Genomic DNA, 22,473 nt, shown 5'->3' with positions numbered 1-22,473 from the left:
GGTATAAGCCTTCGGGATATCATATTTGTGTTTCTCTCTTAAAGTCTAATAGCCTATTGATTAGCTTGGTCAGACTTCGAATCCAAGGGTTCATTGTTCGTGTCCTGTTGCCGCTAAAACGCGTTCTGTACTTTTAGTACAGTGAGTTAAAAGTGTAACAGTTTAGTTTATTTTGATTTTAGTGTAAAGCGACTCGAAAGTTATTTGCACAACCAAATCGTAATTTAGTGGTGATAAACTAGAGGAAAGGCAGCTATTCAAAATGACTCACCGCCAACTCCAGGGCAATTCTTTTATCAACGAATAGCGAGCGGTATTGGCTGAAAAAGGCGAGCGTGTTCGATGAGAGGAATTCGAACTTACCACATGCAGATTTCGAACCCAACCACCAAGTAATACCAGGCAAAGTGTGACAGTCAAATCTCAACATTCGATCAGATGAAAGTAGCGTAAGAGTTGGTGATGGGTCCTTTTGACTCTCTCTTTTTGTTGGTTCATAAGAAAATTTTGAAAAAAAAAAAAAAGTGCAGCAAACTCATTTGCACACGACTCTTAAAAATTTGAAATCAAAGTAATTTAATTCTGTATCCTGTTAGATCTTAATGTTGCAGGCCCGGCATGGCCAGGGGCGTTAAGGCGTTCGATTCGTAATCTGAGGGTCGCGGGTTCGAATCCCCGCCGCACCAAACATGCTTGCCCTTTCAGCCGTGGAGATGTTATAATGTAACGCTGAATCCCACTATTCGTTGGTAAAAGAGTAGCCCGAGAGTTGGCGGTGGGTGGTGATGACTAGCTGCCTTCCCTCTAGTCTTACACTGCTAAATTAGGTACGGCTAGCGCAGATAGCCCTCGTGTAGCTTTACGCGAAATTAAAAAAAAAACAAAAACAAAGCGAACAAACTTAATGTTGGTTTTTAAAATACAAGAAATAAAAAAATATAAATGTATACATTATTATGAGTGTTGGACTTTTCATTTATGTAGTGTTTTCGAATGTGCAAAAAACAGTTATTGTGTATTTTCAATCTGTTTCTGTTCTACGTCATTCTAACGAAACATTATTGAGGTGGGTCGTGAAACACACATAGCGAAACAAACATCCTGGCCAACAGCAATATTCTATATTGTGTTGTTATCCACCATTTTTAGCAGTCTATTACCAGCATTGAGCTTTATATGAAAGGAGTTTAGGTTATACCAGTTACTTCACATTGTTACAAAACGGCGATGGTTGCACACTTCACAGGTTATTTTAACTTTTATTAATTCTGGGTTATTTATAATTTGTATTCTACACGTCATCTTTACATAGGTTCTTAGATCGATTCATGTGTGGACATTATTGGTCGTAATGGACAATCTGGTTTATGAGGTTTGGGGATGCCGTATATTTGTGGTGTGCGTGAGTCGGTTTTACGTAGGTAGGAATAAAGTGTTTGTGAAATTCTGTTGGGTTTTTTAATTTTTAGTAGTATTTTGTTTAGTTGCGTCTCGTGTGTCTTTGTTGGATTTCTGTGTATTGGTTTAAATTTGTTCGTGTTTGATAGGATGTTCTTCATTTTTTGGATGTATTCATTCGTGTTCATTATGACTATAGCGTTACCTTTATCTGCTTTTAGAATTTTTATGTTTTTGTCTTGTTTTAGGTTTTTAATGGAATTAATGTCTCTTTTTGTAAGATTGTTTTTTAGCTTTCTGTTTTGTGAAATTACGTTGATGGTTTTGTGAGAAAATTCTTTGAAAAAATCGTTTAAGATGTTGTTTTTAGGTGTTTCTGGAAAATATAAATTTTTAATTTTACCTGGGAATTTTGGCTGTTGGATGTCAATAAAATTATCTAATGGCCTAAGCATGGGCAACCCAGTATCACTAGTTCTAGCCAATATTTTTATGACACAAGTTGAAACACAAGCAATTAACACAGCATTACATCCACCACTATTCTGGTACAGATATGTAGATGACACGGTTGCGGGATTCAGATCTACAGAACACACACTTAATTTTTTCAATCACATTAACTCTATACATCCCAACATTAACTTCACATGTGAACAGGAAAAAAGCAATCAAATATCATTTCTTAACCTCAAAATTACAAGAACCGTCACACAATTTAATACAAAAATCCACCGAAAAATCACCCATACTGGATTATACATTCCTTGGGACTCAGCACGTGAAACAAAACAAAAACTCAACATACTAAGAAACCAAATAAACACAGCCATAAAACTATGCTCACCAGATAAAATTAACGATGAAGTAGACAAAATAAAACAATACTTCATCAACATCAATAAGTTTCCTCCACAAACCGTAGAAAACATTATACGCACACACCTAGACAGAAAGCAAAATCAACCAACTAAAGTAAATATATCTCACGAATCAAAAAATCACGAAACCATATATTGCTGCATACCATATATTCCCGACATCAGCAGACAAATAACCAACATTTGGCAAAAACTAGTAACAAAATATGACATTCCAGTTAATACCAAATTTATTAAAAAACCAGGCACAAAACTGAGGTCTATACTATGTAAAAACTACACTGACAAACACCACACCAACATTATCTATAAAATACAATGTGATAACTGCCACGACTTCTATATTGGAGAAACAAGTAGAAAAATGGAAACCAGATTCAAAGAACATAAAAAGTCACCTTCACACGTTTTCGAACACTGCAAGTCAAATAAACACAACATAACCATAGAAAACACTCAAATACTAAATAAAGAAACATAAACAAACGCAAAATTAAAGAAGCCTTACTTATACAACAACTTAAACCCAAAATAAACCAATATGAAGGGACGCCTTTATACCTATATTAAATATAATAAAATAAAATTATATATTCAAACATCTAACACCGCCCTCTACATTCTGACACTCAGTTACACAACCCCTTCCAAACATGTGGTCAGCTTCCGATCAGTTACCTCTTTCTTTCTTTGTGAACCTGACGATGATCGAAGAAGGTCGAAACGTTGTTCGTTCTTCTACGTAAAATATTTTCTCAACCCAATCGAGCCGTTTTTTGCATATATATAAGATGTGCTTGGGCTTGTTAGTGATTGTCAGATTGTTTGAATACCTAACATTTTTATATGTAAAGTACAAAAAAACACCCTCATGATTTGTCTCTGTTCTAAAACAACAGTCTGCCACTATCTAATTAAATACTGACGCGGAGTCTGCTATTTTGCACTTTAAAAAAATGTATGTGAGAAAGAATAAGACAGGAAACTAGACTGATGTACTAAGAACAGATAGAAAATCCTATAATTAAAACTGTAAATACATTAATTCCCGCATCTACTTTTACTGTGCAGTTGAGACAAGAAAACTGAAGATGGTGCATTTGGAATAAGTACTTTGCTACTTGTTAAACACAAATTGCTTTCTGCGCTTTGCCCAGGTTTTTAGTAATATAAGCCCACAAATTCTCTTCTGAATCATCTGAAGGCGGAAAAAATGCTACCAACTATTCAATGGTTCCGTTACAATACACTCTACATCAGACACCAAACACGTGTTTGTTTGCAGTTATGTACAAAGCTTCATAATGAGTTATCTTTGCTGTGTTCACTATGAGTATCGAAAACCGCTGGGTGGGGTTGGGAGCAAATATGTGTTAACATTAAAAACTAAAAGGTTACCCATTTCTTTGAAGTAAACGTAATTTAATTAAATATCTTCGAAGAACTTAGACTGCAAAAACTACTTTGTGATATTAGTTAAACTTTAAACCTTGTCCACATCATCTTTGTTTTCAAATAATTACCTTAAGCTTCTCAAATACCAAATACTGCAAAAATCACACGCACACAAAAAACAGGGAAAACTAGATTTAGTCACCATAACACAATGTCACAGGAAAATAAATGTATTTTATGTCAAAAGAGAAAGAAAACAAATGCGCGACAACGGTTGTTAAACTCCCATCAAAGAGCCCAGTGGTATCTTGAAAACTACTTATAAAAACTTGACAAGCTCTCTCTAGATTAATAAACTAACTTCCGACCATAGCGAGCTACCTATATAGATCAATCCTAACACTTAGCCCAGCAGTTTATAGTTGTTCCTTGTATGATTTTGATAATTATTAGAAAGAACGGTTCATTAAAACCGTTCGCCACTAAGAAGAGCATCATAGGTTTTGGAGATTTTTTTCAGACATTCAGCGATGTTGAAAAGCAAGCTACACTAAGAATATTTGTACTGAATAATTTCACAATTTTTAACACTGCGTCTGTTACATATCGTAAAGACGACAGTCTACAAACAGTGATGATTCAAGTACGAGAGTAATGCTGTTAATTAATAGGATCATTAGTGATTACTCTTGTTAAAAATAATAAACATTTAATTCACCAACAGGCATACAGAAAAATAAAGAAAATGTTTGGTCGTCATGTGTTTGTAGAATCGAAGTAAGAATGCTTCTTTAACAAGTATATAGTTTCTATTGTAATTACGTTATTAAATCCAATTCGCATTATATATATATATATATCGATAAGTAACTTGGTTATTGTAATTAGTTCTCTTCACGTCTTATTATATACATGTAATCATCTGAATTTAACGCTCAACCGTTTTTTTCCTTGTATTTTTAAATTTAATCGACTTCCCTAACACTTTTAAACACTGTTTTATTACCTTAAATTTATTCAAAAATCATATTCTTTTGCAAACTATTACTGCTTCGCCATTTAAAAATTTGGAAAATACTAAACACTTCCATTGAAAATTCAAATAACCTTCATTAGTGTAATAGTGTGTGTACTGGTGTGTTTATCTTATAGCACAGCCACATTGATCTGTATTCTGCGTTCATCGAGGAAATCGAACTGCTGACTTTAGTAGTATAAATCCGAATACTCACAGCTGTTTCAGTGTGGGACGTTAGTGTAAGAAGTGTGAAATAATTATAACAGTAAACGTGTGTGTGTGGGTGTTTTCGTTTAGCAAAGCCACCTCAGGCTATCTGCTGAGTCCACCGAGGGGACTCAAACCCCTGATTGTAGCGTTGTAAATCCGTAGAATTACCGCTGTACTAGCGGGAGACATACTAGTAAATGTACTAGTTATCACGTGATGTTACGAAGTCTGACAATTGCTCAAACAAACCTTTAAATCATTCTGAATACACAAACTCTGAAAATAAACGAGAAAAACAAAGATGATATTTTAAAAGTCGAAAAAGATCCTTTATTTTTGGAACTTTCCAGTAAAGAATACTGAAAACTGAAGTGCCAACCTTTTCCACAGCAAGATGTGAATCAGAATCTGTTTCCGATCCGGCATTGGCACATAGAAGAATGATCTCTAAATGGTCCAATTTTTAGTAAACAATTATAGAATTTACTTATGGATTTCTGCACGTTTGCGTGTGAGATAGAAACAAGGGTGGATACGCGTCCTTGTTTAAAAACAGTTTCGGTGTGAAGTACCATTCAGAAGACAGGTAAATCTTTCGGCGCCTGTCCTGTGAAAGTTGGTTTTTCTCGGGGCACTCCCGTTTCCCCCCACAGCAAAATCTTTGACATTGGATCTTTAGATCCCCGCCAAGGCAACTTTATTGCCATGCCCTGAATCGGGTCGTTTCGTTTCGCGTTTATGTTCACATTTACTATGCCATCTGCCTTTGTGGACGAGTTCTGGCTGTTTTATCCGGTGCTACCTTTGCCTCGCTCATGAATAATATTAATTATGACCAACTTCACTCCTTCACCCAAAAAGAGTTAAAATAAAAGAAAAACCAAAACCCCAGCTAAATTCAATAACCTTCCACGAAAGGGGACGAAGAGGAACCACAACGTTCCTGAACACCCCAATTGGAGAGAGAAATCTTCTGATCTCTCTCTCTCTAAACTAAACCCCTGTCACGTTAGTTTCCGTTTGAGTACCATTCAGTCGAATTACTCGAGTCCCCGCGCAAGACATATTGACATCATATTTACTGAATCTTCCTCTATTGCCTTTCCTTCGACTCCGGTTAAACTGAAACAAAATGGCGTAAAGGCTTGTTTGTTTGTTTGTTTTGGAATTTCGCACAAAGCTACTCGAGGGCTATCTGTGCTAGCTGTCCGTAATTTAACAGTGTAAGACTAGAGGGAAGGCAGCTAGTCATCACCACCCACCGCCAACTCTTGGGCTACTCTTTTACCAACGAATAGTGGGATTGACCGTAACATTATAACGCCCCCACGGCTGGGAGGGCGAGCATGTTTGGCGCGACGCGGGCGCGACCCTCGGATTACGAGTCGCACGCCTTACGCGCTTTGCCATGCGCGTAAAGGCAACCTCGTCTCTATTAAATATATGATAAGACAATATGAGAAAAAGTTTAAAAATAAGATAAAAAATCGATTTATTTGGTTTAAAGCAAGCTTCAACTCAGCAGTATCACAAGTCGTTAACTGGTATTAAAGTTAGCTCCAGTAAAAACGTTATCCATTGTTAGAATGTGTTGGTAGTATTTCCAAGTATTATTGGAGCGCCACATTTTACTCTGGGGTAGAGAGCAGTTGATGGAGGATGGTATGTAGTCCTTTGGACAACAAAAGCAAGTATTAATCTCGAGAATAACATATTTAAACCGAAATTAATTTATAATTCTTAAATTCTTCTTTTATACATCATTAACCTAAATTGTAGATGAAGTTTGTTTGTAGAAAAACTCACTTTTTCACAACATATATTTCGAATATCGTGTTTTTTAAGGAGCGTTGTACTGTAACACTTTAGGGGTTGTTACTTGACATTTCACAGGTGATAATGTAATTTAAACTGTCGTTAAATTCGTTAAATGTCAAAAACGTCTTATATAACTCCTCATCAGGCAAGGAATCATTTAGCACACTCTCCTAACTGTAACCTCTTTGAACATTATTATCGCTTGCATGACGATCAAAGCCGGATTAAGGGTTTTATTGGCCCTAGGCTTTTCAACTTGTACAGACCCTCTCGAGACAGAACCTCAACGTGCAATACATTTATAGTCATAACTCAAGGCTCTGTAATTAGTGTGAGGCTCTATACTTCAGCCCGATTAGCCCATACCTTAATCCGGTGTTGACTACGTTCTCATTTACTATTATATTATCTTTACTGCAGCAACAATATTCATTATAATAACGATTTGTAAGCCTAATGAAATGATTTATTGTGGAGGAAACATGTTGTTTGTAAATTGTTGTTTGATATCTTATTATTAAATTGGCATAATATACTTCCTTACTCAAGTAACAATATTCATTGTTCACCTTGTTTTCTTTACCTTTGAACACTATGACCCTAGAAATTATTATGAATTTTATGACACATTTTCCCTTCGATTACAAGATTACTTCAATGTGATATATAATTTCTCACTTTACAAAAAAGAAAATTTCCTTTTTTGGTTAATGTGTGTGCCTTAATATAACAAGAAATAACCTATGACATGGGTGGGTGACCTAAACTTCAAAATATAGAAGCAATGTGATATAAATGATGCAAATGTATTACAGGCAAGCAACGAATATAAGTTCTTTTCAGCAGGCCCGGCATGGCCAAGTGTGTTAAGGCGTTCGACTCCTAATCCGAGGGTCGCGGGTTCGAATCCCGGTCACACCAAACACGCTCGCCCTTTCAGCTATGGGAGCGTTACCGATTTACGGTCAATCCCACTATTCGTTGGTAAAAGAGTAGCCCAAGAGTTGGCGGTGGGTGGTGATAACTAGCTGCCTTTCCTCTAGTCTTACACTGTTAAATTAGGGACAGCTAGCGCAGATAGCACTCGAGTAGCTTTGCGCGAAATTGAAAACAAAAAAAGAACCATTCAGCATTAGCTAAATTCTGCGATATGAAAGCTTTAATAAAAGTTCAACCGTCATTTCAAGTTCTTGAAAGTTCCGTCCAAACTATAAACAAAATAGTTCCTGCTGTTACGTGAGCAATATTGACAACCACCTTGCTTCTTCCGCTCTACGATAAACGTCGGTTGTTTGGTAAGTCATTTTTAGATGAGTGGTGTAAGCCGAAAGACAATAGTTTGATGCTTTGTTCTACCCTTCCGTTTTGATGAGGCTTCCCTTACAACATTTAGACTCAAATATTTATTAATGAGTTGGCACACAACAACCAGTTCTAATAGTTTGCACATTCAAAGGACATTAAACTGGCTTAGCTATTTTAATCTATTCTGTACAATCCGACGAGCTAATTGTACGGTAGATTTCGTTTTGTTGTTTGTACGATTGTTCTAGTTTGATATATATTTACACAAATCTTTTACTTTCAATCACATTCTAATAAAAACTGATTCTATATTATACAGAAAATTTTAAAACTTTTGTTTTTCCAGTAGCTTAACATTTCTTTCGTAATATAGAATTATTAGTTTGTACACATTTATTTCATGGAAGAAGAAATTTAAGGTTCTAAAGCTTTCCTTTGACCAGTGAATACGCGTAAAAATTTTGTTTGACCAGTGAATAAGATACAAAGCTTTATATTTATTAATTACACTATGTTACAAAATTTTACTTTTTCTTGTTCCTGTGTAGAAAGTGTTATTTCCCAATTGCTTATGCCTAAAGTAAATGGAAAAGACCTATTTTACTCTTCATTTTTGCTTTTGTGACCTGGGTAATGAAATTTTCAAATGTATAAATTTTCCAGAACATTCCAGGTAGATTCAGTGCTGACGCAATTGGAACTGCCTGTAACCCGAACGAGTGGCTTCTCTTCATTGATAGCTCATCCAGAAGCCTCAAAGCTGTGCTGCTCCATAACGGGAATAAGTATTCTTCTCTTTTCCTGGCTCATTCTGTGCACCTCAAAGAGGAATACAACAGCGTCAAGACCTTGCTAGAAGCCTTGAAGTATGATGACTATACCTGGGAGATTATCGGATACTTCAAAACTGTGACATTCCTGATGGGTCTTCAAGGAGGCTTTACAAAGTTTCCCTGTTATCTTTGCCTTTGGGACAGCAGGAACACCGCAGCGCACTACAACAGGAAGCACTGGCCACAACAGACCGAGTTCTCTGTGGGGAGACACAATGTCAAGAGTGAGCCACTAGTGGACCTCCAGAAGGTGTTTTTCCCACTATTGTGTATAAAATTGGGTCTTATGAAACAATTTGTCACAGCTCTTAATAAGGAGTCTGCAGCCTTCAAGTATCTTCGACACTTCTTCCCTAAGCTGTCTGAGGCAAACGTCAAAGCTGGTGTCTTCGTTGGACCACAAATAAAGAAGATCTTGCACTGCACATAATTCCCCAAGAATCTCAGTAGGAAGGGATAAAAAGGCTTGGGACAGCTTTGTCGCAGTGGTTCAGAGCTTCTTAGGCAATCACAAGGCCAAAAATTATGTGGAACTGGTTGAAGCTCTGGTGAAGAACTACGGCAAAATGGGCTGCAGGACGTCTCTAAAATTCATATCCTTGACGCTAATTTTGATAAATTCAAGGAGAACATGGGAGGATATTCAGAGAAGCAAGGCGAACGCTTCCACCAAGATATACTGGACTTTGAACGCCGCTACCAAGGAGCGTACAACGAAAACATGATGAGAGACTATATTTGGGGTTTGATATGTGAAAATGGTTTATGTTACAGTCGCAAATCTCGAAAAACTACTCACTTCTAAATATTTTTGTTCATTTTTGTATAACTTTAGTATAAATACATGTAAATTCATATGTTGTTTTATTCTGACCTTATGTAAATGAAAATGTGCAAATTTGCCCGTTTTTACATAGAAAATTTTTAAATTTCATTATCCAGGTCACAAAAGCAGAATTTGAAGGGAATGATGTCCATTTTCTGTACTTTACAACATTAGCAATTAAGAAATAACACATACTATCCAGGAACAAAATTTGTGTACATAGTGTAATTGATATGCAGATAAAGTTTTCGCCTGGCCAATGAACAAGACATACAGCACCACTGTATTGTCTGTCCGTCAGAACTGAGAGCGAATCTGAATAATTTTACTTTCAACAAACACACGAAAGACGAACTTGTGGGCTAGCCTACCGAGCAGCAGCGAGTCAGTCCAATATTAATTAGATACTGGCCGTGTTCATTATCGTATGGTTATCGTTTTTGCAGGTGTGTTCCAGAAACAAAGTAAATGGTGATATTAGTGATGCTATACGCGTGGTGATGGAAATCAGTTGAATGGCTTGTATCATACATCAAGTCATATACACCCACTTTTATATTTCATTACACAATTAAAAGTTAATACTTATATGTCTGGCTTTTGTTATTTTATGTCGCACCATTCTTCGTTAGTGTAAAGTTAACAGTTTAAACCCACTAGATGAATGTCTGTAGATGAGAAATATTTTAAAAGGCTAAGAAATATATTGTTTTTCCTTTTTCCGAAACGTTCAGCCATTCTGCCGAAAAGAAAGGAGAAAGTATTCTGATGCTTCTAACTTTTCCCCCTCTAGTACAGCAGTGTGTCTCCGGATTTACAACACTAAAATCAGGGGTTCGAGTCCCCTCGGTGGGCTCAGTAGATAGCTCGATGTGGCTTTGCTCTAAGAAAAAACACACGCTTCTAACTTCTAATACTCAACGAGCACCGACGGTTCAACGACAATATTGAAGATTTATAACGCCGAAATTTGGGTATCGATCCCTGCTTCGACGAACATGAAAATGTAAACTTGAAAACAAATTTCTACTGTTATTCCTTTATCATTAAACTTTTGATTCTCAAATCAGAAGAGAAATAGTAGAGAATTTTTGTTTCGCAGAAACAGCTTTCAATCAAACACACCTTTTATTAATAGTAATACGAATAGTAAGCGTTAACAAAGTTTAAAGTCACAGTCACGTGTTTATTACAGTAATATATTTTAGGTAAACCTTCTTGCACACTAAACAACTGATTAGCAAGAAAAGTTAACAACTAACTGAATACCATTGTCATAAGTAACACCAATATTTTAACGACAGCAGTTTTATTATGTTTACCTTGTAATACCACAGCTTGTTGATCAGAACACTACAAACGTTAAAGTAATACAATGCTAGTATACATGCTTACCTAGTAATACTACACCTTGTTGATTAGAAAACTACAAACTTTAACGTAATACAATGCCAGTCTTTAGATTTAAATGAAAGTTATTATTTTCTCTGATTTTGTCTTTTACTATTTTATTATTTCCTTTGGTTGTTGTTTGTTATTAAGTAGAAAGCTGCACAACGAGTTACTTATGTGACGCCCACCAGGAGTAACTGAACCGATTTTTAGGGTTAAAATTTCCCAGACGTACCACTAAGCCATCATGAAGGGGAGTTTCTCGATAAGTAATTGTTCTAATTTTACGTATTTCTGAGAGTTTTAGTTAATGGCGTTTTAGCAGTAATGGGTTTGTTTTGTTTTGAGTTTCGCGCAAAGCTACAAGAGAACTATCTGTACTAGTAGTCCCTAATTTAGCAGTGTAAGACTAGAGGGAAGGCAGCTAGTCATCACCACCCACCGCCAACTTTTGGGCTACTCTTTTATCAACGAATAGTAGGATTGGTCGTCACATTACAACGTCGCCACGTTTGAAAGGGCGAGCACGTTTGGTATGGTGGAAATTCGAACCCGCGACTCTCAGATTACGAGTTGAGTGTCTTAACCGCGTGACCATGCTGTGCGCAGCAGTATGGGACATGGCTTAAAGGTTTTCGTCACCATTAAACAATACATCGCATTGAAAGTATTTTCACATCTATGATATTCCTTTCAGTCTAAGAATAATATGCAGATGTAATTACATATTTATTTTATTATTTTTTGCACAATTCTTTACTAAATAATGCAGATTGTTACATTACCTTACACACTCTTCATGTATTCGTTATTTCACAGCTATGTGATTCTGAAACGTCTCTGATGTTTTAATTCAATCTAAACCCGTTTTTTTTCTTAAGAAAATTTGGAAAACAGTGTGAGGTTTCATTGTCTCCGGATTTACAACGCTAAAGTCAGGGGTTCGATTCCCCTCGGTGGGCTGAGCAGATAGCCCGATGTGGCTTTGCTATAAGAAAAAACATACGAAACATAATAGGCAGTATTCTGAGTTTCGATACGTTAGTGAACATAGATCATAAGATATTACTTATATGTATATATGTAGAGGGAGATGAATACATTATATATGACAGCCAAGTCTCGGAAGAATGACAGGTATCAGGACTATATTTGATGTTCTGGTACTTACTATAACGCCACCTACAATTGACCACTTCTGGGACTGATTTGAAACGGCTCTTTCTGACGTAACATATGCTTATATTAGATTATAAGATGTGTTTAGATCGAGAACTTAGAATTTCCAAGGATAGAACATCCCCTGTAAAAGGCAGGGTCTTATAATGGGTGAGAATCCTCGGGCATGATGAAAAGCCAAGCCTATAGATACTGGTAATGTCAAATATTCTTCTTTATGATGGAAGATTAAAACAATAGATAATGATAATATCAAACATTTTTACTTACACTGGAAACTAATCTCTTAGATAAATTACTAAAATGAAAAAATTAGCTTCAATAATTGGAAACATTGAGGTTACATTGCGTTACTAAAATCATGGAGATGTTAGTAACATGAAAACCCTAACTTAAATTGGATAACTAAACCCAACGATAGATTTGTAGTAGTAAACATAAACATGCTTATATACAGTGACATCTAGGCCCACTGATAGTTTAGTAAAATTAAGCATTCACATCTACTTTGGCTGACCAAAGCCACAGAGAGCTTTGTAATACGTTACTTCTAACAGCACATACTGATTCCAAATATTTTGTTTTCCCTAGCTACATTATACGGTATTTAATTTTTTGCCAGTCTTATTTTCTCTAAATGTCAATTAAGACCTTATCTGGTTCCAGTTTCTCCCTTAATAATGTAAAGGGGGTTTCTATTATGCCCGATTTGATATGGGTTTCTTTTATCATTTTGTCAGCTTCTTTGTTTAGCTTTACCCCATCGTGGCCTCGCAGATTAATACAGGTGATTGTTTTACTGTTAAGTTAATTTACCTTCTGACGTCTGTCTGTAGACCAACTGTTCCGAATTTTACGCAGTACTGTCTGGGAGTCAGTCGCAAGTAATGACCTCTGTCTGTAGACCAACTATTCTGAATTTTATGCAGTACTGCCTGGGTTTCAGTCGCAAGTAATGACCTCTGTCTGTATACCAACTATTCTGAATTTTATGCAGTACTGTCTGGGAGTCAGTCTCAAGTAATTTCTTAGTGGTGTCGTTTATTCGCGATTCATTGCTTTCAGCACAACCATTAAGAACTTGTATTATGGCTACCAGCTGGATCCTTTTGTAGAATGTTGTTGCTCCGTGAGATAATGAATACCCATCCAGCTTGTTTGCTAACTGTAGTGTACGAATCATCTGTGACTATGATAACTAGTGATTTTACAATATGGTCTTTAAATAGGTCCTGAAAGGTACTATTTGAGCCGATTTTCATCTATCCAAATGGCCTCATATGGAGTGTTTTGTTACTGAAAGCCAGTTGTCTCAGTGATAGCTGTATGACACTGACACCTATTCACTCGTATTTGTCTTCTGAGGTGCCTTTTAGGCAATCACCTATTTGATTGACGCCTGTGGAGTTTGGTTATCCTAACTGAAAAGTGCAGTTGCTCAATGAAGGAATAAATGACCTTTGCACTTCAAGGTCATAGTGAAGATTTTTGTTTGTAAGTGTTGCTGAATCTTGTGAGATGTAATTAGACTTGCATGATATGACTGCAGGGCATCCAGGGCCCATCCTTAAAAAAGGGTTGTTACATCTTTTCAAGGTTATCTAGCTGTGTAGCAGCTGATTATCAGTAGTTCATAATACACCTTTGTTAGAGTCTCTGCTGATCATCAGAATGTCGTCAGCAAAGGTTAGCACATTTATGTGATTGAACTGTCAAGCTACTTCTAAAAGACTTAAAATTGTATTAATTTATTTTCACATAAATAGCATATGCTACGAAACAGTTGACTTACCTTGCATTATTAAACCCAAAGAATTTATTTATTTGTTGAGTTTCGCGCCCTCCAGTGGCACAACAATATGTCTGTGGACTTACAATGTAAGAAACCGTTTTTCGACATTTGTGGTGGTCAGATTCACAGATAGCCCATTGTGTATCTTTATTTGCTTAATTACGAACAAACAAATGTTGGGTTTCACTCAAAGCTACTTGAGAGCTACCTATGCTAAGTGTTCCTAATGTAGAGTGACACAGGAAGCTAGCAAACACCATTCATTGCGAACTTCTGGGCTACTCTAAATGAACAGTGGTATTAATACCGACTATCACATTATACCGAGCGAGCATATTCCGTAAAGGGATTCGAACCTGCGACTCATAGACGGGAAGTGAAACGCTCTAACCACCAGGTGATGTGAAGCCAAACCAATGAAAAGATTACACAGGTTTGCGAATTTAAACTTCATAAAAGTTATTTAATAAGTTTTAAAAACGGGTTTTTTATTATTCAACTACACAGGTTTCGAAAATTTGTTTTCTCTGTTACGTAAGGATTTTTAACAAATCACGAAAAAGGAATGTGTATGTGTGTGTTTTAATAGCAAAGCCACATCGAGCTGTCCGCTGTATCCACTGAGGGGAATCAAACCCCTGATCTTAGCGTTGTAAATGCGAAGACTTACCGCTGTCTCAGAGGAGGACGGAAGAAGAAAAGCTTTTACTTAGATCAATTTACCACAGACATAACAGAATATGTTTGAGCTATGTACACAACCTTTTGTTACCATAGTGACAAATAAATAATGTTGATAATAGAAAAAGGAATGTCAAAGTGCACCCACAAACAAATATTATCCAGAAAAACAGTCTCATATTGCGATTAGTCTAGTGGCGCAGTCGGATGTCTGAGGACTTATACTGCTAGAAACCGGGTTTCGATACCCAGGGTAGGCAAAGCACAGATAGCTCTTTGTGTAGCTTTGTGCTAAATAAGAATCAACAATGATCTCAATAAAAATGATCCACAAATGTAAAAGTGTATATGACATTTTGTGAAAAATCTATACACGATGGAGAAAAATGGATATCATTTTCGTATTTAGCGTACAGGAATTACCATAGAACATGTACAAATTTTCAGATGATAAAAACATGACAGGCCTGTGTTATTAATAGTAATATAAAACATTTATGTTTACATTGGATAACTAACTCTACGTTGAACAAAGAAAGCAGTGAAGACATCAGTAATGATAAAACATTATAACTTTCATAAGAAAACTAGACGTGTGGAGGGACTCGTAACACGATCTATTTTAGGTTGCGCATGGCGAAAACTGTAATGTCAAATATCGTTACTCACTTTGGGTAACAAAATGAAACAGTGAAAAGCGTTGTAATATCAAACAAGCAAACTTACTCTGGATAACGAAGTCTACAAAGTAACATATACTATAATTAAACGTTTTTAGCTGAAAATAAGTTTATAAAATAATTTTAAATATAATTTGTTGTACTGGTAAGTTATTCGAACCAAGAAATATATTTCAGTTGTGAAATTTGTTTTTTTTTTACATACGAAGATTTCTCATAAGAAACTGAAACTGGTGATGACGAGAAAACCCCTTGAAGTAAAAATGTATCTGAAGACGGCTGGTATGGGTATTAACACTTACTGATAAGTAGAGCTGAAGATGACCTAAAAAGGTCGAAACGATGTTCTTTGCTTTATTAATAAGTGTTAACATCCTTACCAGACGGCCTGAGATACAAAGACATAAAACTCTACATTGCCTTTTACTGAGGTCTGTGGTTCATCATTCAGTTTTTAAAACAATCTGCAAGATTGCTTCCGATGAATCATTTTTAACATTCTGAAATTACGTATGTAACAAGCGGAATGAGACGCTGATTGCTGATTAGGAAACAGAACGTGGTTAAGTAGAGCTATCTTCACAGTACTTCATCTTCCTTTTACTTAATACCGAATATTTAGTAATTTTATCCACTAGGCGATGAATGACGAAAGTTGTAGGTTGGTTTTGTCATATAGCTATCAATCGTTTAAATATATGATGTAGCTATACCCTAATTTTTATCCCTTGTTTCTTATAGCCAATAAAAAAAACAACAAAAAACACCAAAACTTCAGTTTATAGGGCGACAGACAAATAATGTAATTATGAATATTATAGGTTTTTCTATGGCTTCATAAGTGTTAGTTAAACAACAAATAAAGTCGGTTCATTGAGATTCCTGCAACGAGTTTAAATACATTTATTATAATCCTTCACTGTAACCAAGTTACGTGACTTTGCTCGAAATTAAACTCACGCTGGTGGTATATGTTTAACGATAGTGCGTTTTTGATCTTTAAGCTGGTTTCTGTGACTTCATGCTCACAGTCGAGGCTAATCAGTGAAATATACCATTCATTGATGATGATTATTATATTATTGCGTCACGTCACTAGAACTTTCTGAGTTTTTTCGTTGTTGTAATTGAGTATTATAATACCCATAATACTTAGTAGCGTGTGAAACGTTCTAGACCTCTCTTAGAGTATGAATACGATTGAATCTTCAAAAGATTGATATAGACCACGTAATTGTTGAGTTTAGTCATAAAGAACGCACAGTGGCGATTTCTAAATGAAATTATCATAGGTTGTACTGTATTAATAATGTAGAGAAGAAATAATTTATTTTGTCAACTGTGTTCTAAAAGTGATTAACCAGTATACGTGGACTTTGACATAAATACGATTATTTAAAACTCTGAATACAACAGTGTAACGAACATTTGTACACACGTTTGACTTGTTTTAATATATATTCTTTTGAAACAAGTGGACTGTGTGCTGTTTGTTTATTATTGAAATGTATAGCCAGTGAGTTACCAACAACTACTGTAAAGAATCTGGCCCATATATAAAACCTGATACCTCGCCAGATGAGTAGACCTCCTCGGGTGTGTAGAACTATCTGGTATCTAGTCAGTAAATTTACTAATGATTAAGACGTCTATTAAACCTTAATGTGAACTCTTCATGGGTGTTGATCTTAAGTTTAAAACCATGTCAACAAGGACAGACAAATGTACAAATGAGAAAAAGACAGATATTAAGACAATACAGTTACATTTACACACATATATAAACACATTTACTAGAAGTTTTTTTTTTTTGTAATAGCTGTCCGTGGTTGTATTATTATTGGTGTATCCTACGTAAAGATATACTTCTTTGTTTGTTACTGAAGTATCCTATAAAGTGATGCATAATTTCTTTATTATTATATTAACGTAACATATAAAGTAATGTACCACATATTTTACTTATGTATTCTAAGTAATAATATACCAGTTGTTTTTTATTGATTCATCCTATATAACGATCTCTAAAGTGGGTTTTTACTGACGCACTTTTTTTGGCGCAAAATTGCTTATTATTATTAGAGTAGCCTATGTCATGATATACCGCGTTGTTTATTATTGATAAAGCGTATAATCCTCTACATATCGATGTACCATACTGTTTATTAACCCAAAATTACAAACAGCTGTCGCGATAATCCACGAGTAATTTTATGTGAAATTCTACAAAATTCTTTAGCACTCTACGGAATGATATACTTTGTTATTGGGATAACTTATACAATGATGGAAGTATATTGGTCATTATCGAAGTAATCTACATAATGATATATCGTGTTACTTATTGTTGGTGTAGTCGGTTTTAAGCGCCACGTTGTTCGTTATTCGTGAACATTATAACCACGTAGATTGTTACAGATGTAATGATACAACACATAGTTGATGTAATCAGTATAATGGATAAAGATAACCCCACGGTTAGTAGTAGTGTTCTTACATATACATTACACTGTTTATTATTGATGGAGGTGATATCATGATACAAACGCAAACGAACGTGGCGGGTGTTTAGTTTAGAGAGAGAGAAATCTGAAGAATTCTCTCTCCAACTGGGGTGTTCAGGAATGTTGTAGTTCCTCTTCGTTCTCTTTCGTAAAAGGTTATTGAAATTGGCATAATTTATTTTTCTTATTTTGACTCTTATGGGTGAAGAAGTGAAGTTGGTCATAATATTGACGACCAAAACAAAGACAGCAGCAAAGAAACGAGTCAGACCAGATCCTAAAATAAGTGTTATAATTTGCTGATATAGCTTATAAGGTGTAGCTTATAAAATGGTGTAATCAAATGGTTTATTATTGCTTTTAAACTGAATTTCATATGATGAATTATTTATCAAAGCCATATTATTTAACCATTTTGATTGTAATGTTTGCTTTGAACTGTACATTTTCCACTTGTGTGTATATATATATATATATATATTGTTTACGTTTATTAGAGTAATTACTACACAACCCGCTTTGCAAACTAACAACCAATAATGCTAGAGAAACCGAAAAAAGCTGACACGCGCTGTCTCTCTTTCTTTTTCCGCGAGCTGCAGCAGTTTTCCGCCACGTTAGGTCACATGGCTCAGCTGGCGGGAACGACTGAGGACTAAAGGCGATCACGGCAGCGCGTGCGTCAGTCGATGTCGGGTACGTAGCAAAACTGAGTGAGTTATACCTCTATCTGTTTAAAAAGTCTTCTGAGAATATTTCGGAACTAACAACTTCTCGAAGCAACGTTTACATATGGACCATGGTTTCTCCTTTTTCGTACGATTTAGTCTGAATATACTGAGATAGGTGGTGTAGGTCGCGAATGTATACTGTAAGATGTAGCAAAATAAGGAAGCTTCAGCTTATAGTTTATTAGTAGACTGTGGAACGTGTCACCGACCCAGTAGGCCTAGCAGTACATTGGAATGACTGTGTTTCCAAATCACACGTGTTTTCTGTTTGTTGTTTTCTACTGTGACACTGAGACGTATTTTATTTTCCTCACCAGCTGTTCGCTCCTATTTGGGTTTCTATATTGGATCCAACACCTACAATTCTAACACGCCTTGTACGCTATTTAATCGACGATTAAAACTAGGATCTCGTGAACCAGAAGAACCTCCGGTAAGATTTTTCCCGCTCTAGTTGTAAGACTTTTCTGTATTAGTATACTAACAATATCATGTAGATGTGATTCTTTTTCCTGTTTACTCTAACCCTTTATTCATGGCAGTATTAAATATTAGTAATGATGTTTGTAGTTATCGATTTTAACCAATAGCATTGACTGAAGTGTTTTTGTTGCCAGTTGTAACAAAGTGGGTTTAATTCTATAAATTCTATCAGTGTCCGTTGGAACTTATAATTTTAAAACCGTTTTTGTTTCCTTTCGTGTCATGCAGAAGACAATTTCAGTATTGCGTTGGGGCGGAAAAAGTGTTACATATAATTTGTTTGTGTATTTTAAAATATATCATTAGTATTGTACATTTATCAGTGTATGTTTATTGAAAATTGAAAAGAAAACCCATAACTCGAGGGCTTTAGAATTTCATTCATAATTCAAACCAGTTTCCTTCATTAGGGGTAAACAACAACGAGTAAGAAACCTCACTTTATTGGGTTTCATTTCTGATATTAACTTCTTTTTATTGATTCTGTGTTTTTGAAATATTATGAGTGTTTATCGGGATTGTTTGTTTAACATCCTGTTTTTTATACTCGCTTTCATGTCAAAACTGTTTAAAATTGTTGTCACAGTAAACAAGTACTGGACAAGACACGAAATACCCTCCACAAAAGTTAGCTGCCATATTGAGAATCCTCGGTTGTAAGTAGTTTAATAGAGGTCCTGAGCCGTTGGTAAAGCGCCTTCATATAAAAACTTTCATATAACAATAATATATATCTAAATTAATAAGTTATATTATTTGGTCATCGCAATAAGGGAAGTTGATGATAAAGTATGTCATCTACTAAAGTTTTATATGGTAGTAGGTGGAGAATGTCTAAGTGGTGTATATTTTCACACTTTTGTAATCATTTTATGACTAACATTCAATCTAGTTTCATCAGTGTATTTCACGTTTTTAGTACGGTTTGTAATATTTGAAATGTATGAACGTTCCTGGTCAAATTATGTAGTTTTCCGATTAATAAGCTTTTATCACAATTATACCTTCCGAGGCTTATACTGACTTATAAAAGTTGGCATTCGACAACTTTTCACTAAGATACATTGATAACAATACATTAAATACACTGTAAACGATACGTAAATACAGATGTATTAAATGCAATAGACTGTTAAAGAATTATACAACTTCAGTCACCATGACAGTACATAACAAACTCAATACAAATAACACTATGATTATAAAATTACATACCACGTGAAAGTTCCAAGCACACATACTTTTTGGCTTAACACAATCAATAATCACACAACGTATGTCTTCTTCGAAATCTGTAATAGGTTTCAAAGGAGCAAGGGGAAGTTTTTGGTTAGGTTTTCCGACTATTTGATAGGTATGACAAGTTTCATAAATCTGAGAAACATCTTGCATAATTTTAAGCCCCAAAAAATGTTTCATAATTTTGTCACACGCCTTGTTTGACTTCTAAACGACCTCCCATGGGAAGTTCATGGGCAACTTTAAATATTTCAAAACAATATGATTTTGAAACAACAATTTGATAAACTACAGCCCAATTCTCTGAATCTGGTACATTTGGTGGTCTCCATTTTCTTATGAGCACGTCTTTTTTTAAAATAAGTAACCATTTGAAACTTTCTCCAGTTCATGTTTTGGGAGTGCATATTTAAATAGTGAAAAGGTCTGCAGATCCTTTTCTTGCTCATCGATCAGCTTGCTTCCAGCAAATGGAACTTCACCTGTTTAACTGTATCCCTCACGTTCATCATTGCTACGCATCGTTGATTTGTCAGTCAGACAATCATTCACAAGATTCCTGTTGGATCAAGTAAACGATTGAGACAAATCTATAATATCTTCCTCTGAACGCGCGTCTGTAATTTCTTTTTGGTTTAATAGATTAGTCTGAGCTCGAGTTACAGCACAAGAGGGAAACACGTCTGGATTCTCCTCAACAGTAGTTTCTTAGATGAAACAGTGATCAGCTTGCTAACCATTTGGGTTCGGCAACACCTTTCTCCCCAACCAAATCGTGTCTCAACAATAATGATACATCCTTAATTGGCAGAGGGTCTTACTCCAACCACAACTGGTCCCAAAACCAGGCATGATGTTAAATAAATGTTATGAAGAGGAACATTAACAAAGTCACCCTCAATACCATGATTAATAAAGACTTACAGTGACTGAACTGGAATTTAAGGGTAATACAACTTCTGACAACAATGATTGAGTCATGCCATTATCACGTGAAATACGTATGGGTATAAGGTTAGCGGTGTCATTTGTCAAAGACACAGAACCAACAGACATAAAAGGTCTAAATTCCTTTCTAATTACATCAGCCTTTTCATCAGTGGTCAAATAAATAACATTAGATGATCTGGTGAAACTGTGTCCATTCGTGTACACGAACACACTGGGTGTTGCTTTCTTTTTTGCTCTTTAAAACATTAACCTTCGGTTATGACATGACAGATTTTTATACAGAAATGGCATACAGACTTTGATGGATTTAATGTACTTTTATGTGTTAAAATGTAATCATCACAAGAGGCAGCTGCTTCCTGTAAAGTCTCAAATTAATTTTCGTTCAAGTAAATTTTGAAGTCGTTACTTGCATAACGTTTGAATTCGTCAACTAAACTTAATTCCCTTATTTGTCGAAAGTGTTTCCAATAGAATTATACCATCGATCAAAACAAACCTCTTTTACGTGGGCAAAATTAATATAAGTTTGACTATCTTTCTTGTGATAACCTCGAAACTTTGGGCAATAACCCTCCTGTACTAGTATGCTTTGAGAATAATTGTTTTAACCTTTTTATAATCTGTACAATCTTATAGATAAAGAGCATCATGAGCTGTTTGTGCTTTATCAGTTAGAATACTGTGTAACAATAATGACCATTTTTCGATGGGCCATTCCATGGTATGGGTAGCTTTCTCAAAATGTTTGAAATATGTATCAATTTCGTTTTCGTCAAATTGTGATACTTTAATATATCGATTGAGTTAAAAATTGTCATTTTACCTTGGGTGATCGGAGTTGAGCCCAATTTCCATTTGTTTTAGCCTGATTTCTTTCTTGGCTTTGATACAGGCTTGTTCAGCCTCGAGACGTTTACTCTTTTTTTCAGCTTCGATATGTGCTTGCTCTTTTTGTGCTTCGATGCGGACGTGTTCAAGTTCGATTTGTTTGAGTTTTAATTGGATTTCTAACTTATTTTTATCATCAGCTCTGATTGGCTAGTGGAGACACTGCAGTATTTCCCTACTGCTTACTAAGACAAATCACCATCGACTAATATTTCGACAATATGCTTTTTTGTTCATTTTTTTCTAGTTAATTTTTAACGTTTAAT

The 22,473-nt window shown here is 35.5% G+C and overlaps 1 protein-coding gene and 1 long non-coding RNA gene across 2 annotated transcripts in view; one reads left to right on the top strand and one right to left on the bottom strand.

Moving 5' to 3' along the window:
- LOC143223485 (protein still life, isoform SIF type 1-like) overlaps positions 1 to 22,473 on the top strand; it is a 422,725-nt gene that overhangs the window by 72,948 nt on the left and 327,304 nt on the right. The window contains exon 3 of the mRNA XM_076451534.1: positions 18,961 to 19,076. The gene's annotated coding sequence lies outside the window, so the exon portion shown is untranslated. The remainder of the gene's footprint in view (positions 1 to 18,960; positions 19,077 to 22,473) is intronic.
- Positions 1 to 22,473, bottom strand: part of LOC143223487 (uncharacterized) — a 54,423-nt gene that overhangs the window by 8,651 nt on the left and 23,299 nt on the right. The gene's annotated exons all lie outside the window — the stretch shown is intronic.

The sequence above is a fragment of the Tachypleus tridentatus genome, chromosome 8, assembly GCF_004210375.1.
Source record: "Tachypleus tridentatus isolate NWPU-2018 chromosome 8, ASM421037v1, whole genome shotgun sequence".
Classification (NCBI taxonomy): domain Eukaryota; kingdom Metazoa; phylum Arthropoda; class Merostomata; order Xiphosura; family Limulidae; genus Tachypleus; species Tachypleus tridentatus.
The sequence above is the reverse complement of the archived record's forward strand: the minus strand, read 5'-3'. Positions and strand labels throughout refer to the sequence as shown.